We start from the raw sequence: 8,959 nt of genomic DNA, 5'->3' as shown, positions 1-8,959 counted from the left end.
GTTTAGAACAATGGGCCAAAATCACACCTGATACTGTGACTAATACGTTTTGTCATACAGGAAATGTCTTGAAGCTGTCTTTACAAACAAAGGCTTTTCCACAAAGTATTGGAGAATTTCAGTACTTTTTTCCTGTGTCATTCCACTTTAATACACATAACTCTTATGTTTGGATTTTTTATACGTGTGTTAATATAATGTGTGGTGAAAATTTCGAATAGACTCACTGGAAATTTAAGCTAATTACTGAAAAAAAAAAAAAATATATATATAAATGTCCACCATATATTTATTTTACCTGAATATTTTAACTTCCAAATTAAATGTCAAAATGAATGTCAGACGAAATTTAAAGTTTGACTGACTGGATTTTGTTTACAAAACATAGTGAAAACTGTCTAAGGTCACTCTCCCTTGCTAAAGAGCTAAATGGTTTAGTCCGCCTGCACGATTCATAAGGTAGTCTATCTTTTGTTTATTTAGTTGAGCATTGCTAGTAGTGGACCGCTAATTGTTGTGCTGCTGGTGCAATGTTTTCTCCAAGAAAGCCAAGTCAGGTTACTAAAAAGAGAGACATCAAAATGAGGGGAAACAACTGCTAATAAACTTCTTTCCAAAGAAAGGTGAGCACAAACGTCAAAACACGAAATCCCATGGTGTTTGCTTGAATATCACAGCTATCATTAGTGCTAAAACGAACTGAGACAACCCATTGAAATAGCGGAAAATACACTTTTGTATGTTTGTAAAAACACTATCCTGTTGTAGGCGACATGCTGATCATTATCACTAGGCTAGTGGTTTAGGGCACGATTTCTTTTCTCTCCCTTTCTGTTTTCGTTAGTCTTAACTTTTTTTTTTACTCAAGTAACGGATGGGATTTTTATGTAGCTGGTACAATACTTCACTCAAAATGTAATCACGTAAAATTTAAAATACCGATTTTATAAACTACTTAAAAAATACAAAATACACTGAAAAACTACTCAATACAGTAACGTGAGTAAATGTATTTCGTTACTTTCCACCTCTGGTGTGTGTCTATATACTGGCAAACAACAAGACATTCGATTGAATACAACAAGACATTCGATTGAATACATTAAACCTTGAACCGGTAAAAAAGATAATCTATGGAATAGACAGAAGAAGATTGAGTATAGGCATGTTCACCCACATGCAGGTAAACAAACAAAATTCATGCCAATTTCATGTGCACACAGTTAGGCAACACCAGCATTGTATTGGCAAGATTACAAATGCAAAGTGTGTGTGTGTGTGTGTGTGTGTGGGGACTGCTCATCAAATAAAACACATTGAGCTGAAGATAAGTGATCCAGGGAGAGAATGCTGCTATTGCATGTAAATAACCTTATTAATTAAATATTTCCCAAAACAGGTAATCTTCTGACACCACGGGAAAGATCTCCTTCGCTCACCACATGAAGTGCATTAATAAATAACTCTGCCGAGCGCTATGCTAATGCACCACAGAGCATAGCTGAAGCTGTACACCAACAAAGACAAGTTTCTCCGACCTGTGCAAAGGACTCTTGGGAGTAGATGTATTAATGAAAGGGTATGGCATAAACAAGACCTGCAAGAATAAACCAGATAATATAGAGTGAACAGAGTGATGCACAGATACATACAAACATATCAGCACAACGTTTTCAAAGCACAGGAGGAAACTGCCTGAAAGAAAGTCGAGACAAAGGACACACAGAATGTAAGAAGATTGAAATGAGTGAACGTGAATAGAAATGACAATTTGTTCTCAGAGAATACAGCCGCAAAATGAAGATATCAGAAAAGCTTTATAATGTATGTGTTGCCTACCTCACTATACAACTCTTTGTTTGGCTGACAAAACCAATGTGGTGTTATACAATATTGTAGCGATTCACATTACACAAGTCAGTTCAATGGTTTTTCATGGGGAAGCGAAGGACTCACACTCCTATAGGACACACAAGGGTAGCCACTAACACACATGCAATACACAATCAGGGTAATCACACACACCAACATGAGGATAACACAGGAGGCACAACCAAATAAGGACTACACACTGACTAATACCCGACATGATAAATCTGTAAATAAAACCTAAAACATGACTAAAGATGTCACATCACCACCACATTAATATCCCCGCATAGCATTCTGGGGGACAGTTAGCAACAGTCCGGAACACACCGACGCTATACGATGTTGAGGTGTGAGATGAAACTGTGCGAGATACACACTGTGGCTTGTAATATAGGCTACTGTAGGAAAACACTGCTAATGGCCATTTAAGTGTCTGCTGAATAGGTCCGCTTTCTGTAGCTAGTAGAGTTGTCATGCAGGATTGGATAGTATTTTTTCACACTGGTATTTACAATAGGTCTTTAAATGTTTTAATGTTTTCAAATTGAAAATAAACACATATTTGCTGGAATTTGTTTTGCTGTTGTTGAATGCCATGCTTGACTTCTACGGTAGGATTGCAAGTACCCAGGGACTGGTGCGGGAGTCGGTGGGAAACCCACTGTGGAGACTTGTCCCTGGTTTGTCCTTATGGATAAGGTTTTAGGACAGAGGCCATCAATTCAGCCTCCTGTCCTATTCACCTCAAATCCCTGAGGACACACTAGGGCCAAGAGGAGCAGTGGGTGTCCAAATGGAGGAGGAGGCCAGGCCATGCAGGAGAGAGGAGAGGGGGAAAAAGGGAGGTGAACTTGTGGACCTCATCCGGGAGGATCTGAAGCTGCAGAGGGAGGCTGAGGAGAGGAGGGTGAAGGAGAGTTAAGACAGTGCAGCTCAGTGCCCGGTTTCTTCCACACACACCGTTGGGAATTGTGGCCAAATAGTTCAGTCTTCGTTTTTAATCAGACCAGATGATTTACTTCTCATGGTCTGAGAGTCGTTAAGGTGCTTTTTGGGAAACTCCCGGCAAAAAATGGCTTCCATTTGTCCCCTCTACCATAAAGGCCTGATTGGTGGAGTGCTGCACTGATGTTTGTCCTTCTTTACGCTTCTCTCATCCTCTCAGAGTAACGCTGGATCTCATTCATAGTGACCATTGGTTACCTGTCTGACCAAGGCCCTTTGTCCCGGATTACTCAGTTTGGCCAGGTCTAGGAAGACTGCTGGTTGTTCCAAACTTTTCCATTTGAGAATGATGGAGTCTACCGTGCTCTTGGGCACTTTCAATGCTGCAGAAATGTTTTTGTATCCTTCCCCAGATCTGTGTCTTCACACAACCCTGTCTCGCAGGTCTACAGACAATTCTCTCAACCTCGTGGCTTGGTTTTCACACTGACATACAACCCCAAAACAGAAAAAGTTGGGACGTTGTGTAAAATGAAAATAAAAACAGAATGTGATAATATACAAGTCTCATAAACCAATATTAACAGCAATAAGGACATAGACAACATATCAATGTTGAAAATGAAAATTTGGACTATTTCATGGAAAATGTATGTTCATTTTGAATTTGATGCCAGCAACATGTTTAAAAAAAAAAAAAGATGGGCATGAGAATGTTTACCACTGTTCTGCTTCACCTCTTCATTTAACAAAATTCTGTAAATGTTTAGGAACTGAGGAGACTATTTACTAGTTTTGAGAATGAAATGTTGTCCCATTATTCCTGAAACTGAGTGCAGTAAGTATCACATTTTCAGATGGTTAAATAGAGTTGAAATGGATACTGTAACTACATTTTAATGTTGTAAGATTTTCTAATTCCAATCATCAACCTAGAGGACTGCAGTACGTATCACATTTCCAGATAGTTGAATAGAGTTGAAATGAACAACTGATGTTGTAAGATTTACTAATTTAATCATTTAATCTGAACTGTAGACCCGAACGAGTCATCTGTTGACCTTGGGACACCTCAGCTTGACGAGGGGGGCGGTAGGAGCCCATCTCCGCTGCATGTTGATGGAGATGGTGATGAAGAGTTCAACCTAGAGGACTGCAGTACAGTACGTATCACATTTCCAGATGGTTAAATAGAGTTGAAATGGACAGCTAATGTTGTAAGATTTATTAATTCCAATCATCATTTAATCTCTCTCCACAGACCCAAAAAAGTCATCTGTTGACTACGGGACACCTCTGCTGGACGAGGGGGACGGTAAGAGCTCATCCCCACTGCATGGTGTTGGAGACGGAGCGAGACCTGTGCCTCGTCTGAAACTGGACTGGCACAAATACCAGCTTACAGTCGGGAAGCCCACACCACAGGCTGGTGCATGGCACACGGCTGACACTCGTGAGGAGAAAGATGTTATGGAGGAAGAGAGGGTGAAAATCCTGCATGGATTTTTTGAGAGGAGGGGCAATACTACCCAGAATGCAACCACACAGACCACATTGACCAATGAGGAAGAGAATCCCACACCACAGTCTGCTGTGTGGCACACTAAAATCCCTGAAGAGAGAAACGAAGAGAAGAGGAAAATTCTGCACGGATTTGTAAAGAGAAGGGGCCTTACTGCATGTAGGCCAAGGAGGGAATTCAATAAACAATTAAATGGATAGATAGCCTACATAACATTGCAGAAACATTTGTATTAATTGATAACAAATGTCTTTCATGTTAATGCATCTTGTTGTTCTTGTCTCATCTGATATTGACTGTACCAAGAGATCATATACAGTGCCCTCCACAACTATTGGCACTCCATGTAAAAAAATAATCTTCTGCTAGTTTATCTTACAGTACTTTCACAATGAAAACAATGAGGAAAAATCCAAACTAAATGGAAACTACCTCATCTAATACATTTTTCCACAATTATTGGCATCCCTCCATGTCATACTTTGTAAAGCCTCATTTTGCTAATAAAACTGTACCAGTCCTGTCCTATCTCAAGAATACAGTGCAGGGTATCTGAGATCGTTGCTCTTGACAGAACCACTTCAAAGTGAACAAGTGAGAAAAATTAAGCTCGGTCAACTTTTCAGCTGCTGTCTACCGGTCCGAAAGAAGAAGCACAGGAATGAGAGGGTTGACACCAGCAAGAAGAAGAAAAGAAAGGAGGCTAAGCGCCTCAAGAAGGACATGGCAGACAGAAGGAGAAAGGAGGCCCTTGAGTGTGGAGACTGTAGTAGTGTCTCTGGATGAGGTGAAGGGTGGGCCTGCAGAGAGACTTGAAGGTGAAAATGCAGTGATCGCTATCCACCATGCTGAGATGGCTAATGCTAGGCCTGTGTCTCGCCCAAGAGACGAGAAAGAGAACATCAGTGAGCCTGACCAGCAGAGAGGACTGCAGTAAATATAACATTTTCAGATAGTGGAATAGCCTAAAGGAATAGAAATGGACACCTACATTAATCTCTGTTCACAGACCCAAAAGAGTCATCTGATGACCACGGGACACCTCAGCTGGACGAGGGGGCCGGTAGTAGCCCATCTCCGCTGCATGTTGATGGAGATGGTGATCAAGAGTTCAGCAAAGAGGACAGCACAGGCCAGTGCCTGGTGCACGTCTGACACCTCTGAGAAGAGAGACGTGATGGAGGAAGACAGGAGGAAAATCATGCACAGATTTTTTGAGAGGAGGGGCAATACTACCCAGAGTGCAACAACATAGGCCACAATTGACCACTGAGGAAGAGAAGCCCACACCACAGCCTGCTGTGTGACGCACGGCTGAAACCCCTGAAGAGAGAGACATGATTCAATTGAAGAGAAGAGGACAATTCTGCACAATTCAAGTCAAGAGAAGGGGCCTTACTACATATAGGCCAAAGAGGTCATGTAGGGCAAAGAGGGAATTCAATAAATAATTAAATGGATAGATAGCCTACCTAACATTGCAGAAACATTTGTGTTTACAATAAATGTATTGAATTTCATTTAATTTATAAGGCATTGTGTTGTTCCTCTATTATCTTATGTTACATTTGAGTAAAGAGACTGTACCAATAATAATAATAATAATAATAATAATAACTTGATTTTATATAGCGCCTTTCAAGTAACCCAAGGTCGCTTTACAAAAGGAGATAGGGCAGGGGAATAGAGGGGAGAAGAGAGGAGTAGGTAGAAGTGGGGTTGGGGGGCAGGGTGGTTAAGGACCATAGGCCTCAGTGAATAAATGTGATTTTAGGTGCTTTTTGAACGTAGGGCCTGATGGTAAAGCCATCTATGTTCAATAAGACGTCCCCAACTTTCTTGGACAGAGACGGAGGGGCCACCACCATGAGCTCTGTCTTGTTGTTGTTGAGCAAACATATACAGCAGTGCATCCTCCACAATTAATAATAATTATAATAAATAAAGTTGAGTAAAAATATATAAATCTCACAATGAAAACAAATCCAATCTTGAAGGGAAGCAAATTTATAGATAGACAAAACAGCTCTTAGTCTTACAACATTCAATAAAGTTACAGAATACAAAACAAGGGATTTGAGACTTGCTCTCTACAGAATCTCCAGATCATCCATATTCCTGGGTCTTCTTCTGTGCATTTCACCTAGCATAAGATCATGACCAATTTGGGTCTGAAAAGTCAACAGAGCAGTAATTGTCTTTTAACACACTTACCTTTGAGGAAATGTACTCACTGTGTGTGAATAGGCCAGACTCAAATTTGGTGGCCATTCCTATTTCATCTGGAAGTATGCAAAATCTTTGTTTCCAGAGAATGGACTGCATTTACATAGCATTAGTATTAGAGCAGTGAAAGTGCAAATTGATATAAGCTGGGTTAGTACATACTGGTGGGCTATAAAAAGGTTTTTTGTTACCAAGGTGTCACACAAGAAACATTTCATGATGGGTAAAAGCAAAGAGCTCTCCCAAGACCTTTGCAACCTTATTGTTGCAAAACATATCAATGGAACTGGTTACAGATGCACTTAAAAACTTCAGAATCATCCAGCAAGCAGTATTGGAGCCATTATCTGCAAGTGGAAGGAACATCACTGCATCATCAATTGGCCATGCACAGGATCTCCTTGCAAGATTTCTGACCAGGAAGTCAGAAGGATAGTCAGAAGAGTAGCCCAAGAGCCAAGGACCACTCGGAGAAAGCTCCAGAAAGACTTGGAGGCAGCAGGTACAATTGTTACAGAGAAAATCATAGCCAATGCACTCCACAGCCATGGCCTCTATGCACGCTCATCCCGCATGACTCTATTGCTGAAGAAAAACATGTCAAAGCTCGTTGAAAGTTTGCTATAGTACACAACATTTGTACCCTGGAAATCCAGAGTTCTCGCGAGAGCACAATGGAATTGTCTCTGCGAGACACTCTGGCAATGAGCAGTGATGCACGTTACTTTTACCCCTTGCATCCCGGGGAACCAATCAAATCGGCGTATCTGATATATGCAGGCCAGAGGCGAGCTAAACTGATGACGACAGTGCTGCAACGTTGGAGGTCAGTAAACATTGGTCGTAGTGTTATCCAATTGCGTGCAGTGAGATTTTCAAATGCATGCTTGGTGCCGCCCCTGGAGTTGGGCCATAACATTGTTCATGGCCAGACCCTTAATCTTTCTAGATTACCAGGGTCTGGATTTTCCAGGCTACAACATTTGGACAATCCTATGAAATACTGAGAGAATGTATTCTGGTCAGGCATAAGCAAAATTGAACTTTTCGGATGTCATACTGATACTACACACCATATTTGGAGGAGAAATGGCACTGTGCATCACTCTAAAAATACCAACAGTGAGGTTTGGAGGTGGTGGCATCATGGTGTGGGCTGTTTTTCATCTCATGGTACTGGCAGACTTCATACAGTTGAAGGAATGATGAATGGAGTCATTTTATTCCTGGAGAATCTTTACATCCACCAGGATGATGAGGATAAGACATGGCTAGACCTTCCAGCAGGACAATGATCCAAATCATTCAGCAAAGGAAACTCTCAATTGGTTTCAGAGAAAGGAAATCAAGGCCCTGACGGACTGTCCAATTGAACAGTTTTTGAAGTTAACTAAATATCAGGATTCACAAAAGGGACCCCTAGAATCTTCAATATTAAAGGACTATCTGTTTAAATGAATGGGCCAAAATCACACTAGAATACTGATTAGTTTCGTCATACAGGAAATGCCTTGAAGCTGTCATTACGAATAAAGGCTTTTTCACAAAGTAAAAAGTATAAATACTTTTTTTCCTGTGTCAGTCCACTTTATTACACATAACTCTACCTATGGACTTTAATGTTTGGATTTTTTTATATGGGTGGATTATCTGAGTCAATACTAATGTCTGGTGAAAATTTCATGCAATTTCATAGCCTCATTGGAAGTATACTTACTTACTCAAAAAAATGTTGACATGTTCAATCATTTTTTTCCCCGCTGTAAATACCTGGCAAAGTTTCATAAAGTAAAGGCACAGCAACTAGAAATGGAACCGATTTATTCATATATAATCACTCTTCCGCCAAGAAATATATTTCCTCTATCTGAATGGTTGCCAAGCAACATCAAGACACAGCTACTTTAACTTTTGTATCAAGTTATAGACCCTTTCAACAAGGTAAACAAAAACAATGCTTGAACGTTCTATTTGGGCCCCAATCTACTTCCTCTCCATTAAGATAACATATGGAATGTTAAAAAGGAAGTCTTGTGGGGCCAACTATGATGCTGAGCATGGAACTCTCTTGAAAGGGTCCATAGACCCTTTCAACAATAACAACAAAAACAACGCTTGAACGTTCTACTTCCTCTACATTAAGATAACATATGGAATGTTAAAAAGGAAGTCTTGTGGGGCCAACTATGATGCTGATAATGGAACTCTCTTGAAAGGGTCCATAGTAGCGCAATAATATAGAACGAAATGTGGTCAAGGTGTATGTTTATGCTGCATTTTACAACGGCATCAAACGTGATTCAGCCAATCACAATCAAGGACCGGAACTATTCGTTTTAGAGCTAAACATACACACACTTACTCACTGATGACAAAGGTTGCCATGCAAGGCAC

Source organism: Alosa alosa, chromosome 2 (assembly GCF_017589495.1).
Source record: "Alosa alosa isolate M-15738 ecotype Scorff River chromosome 2, AALO_Geno_1.1, whole genome shotgun sequence".
Classification (NCBI taxonomy): domain Eukaryota; kingdom Metazoa; phylum Chordata; class Actinopteri; order Clupeiformes; family Clupeidae; genus Alosa; species Alosa alosa.
This window is presented reverse-complemented; position numbering follows the sequence as displayed.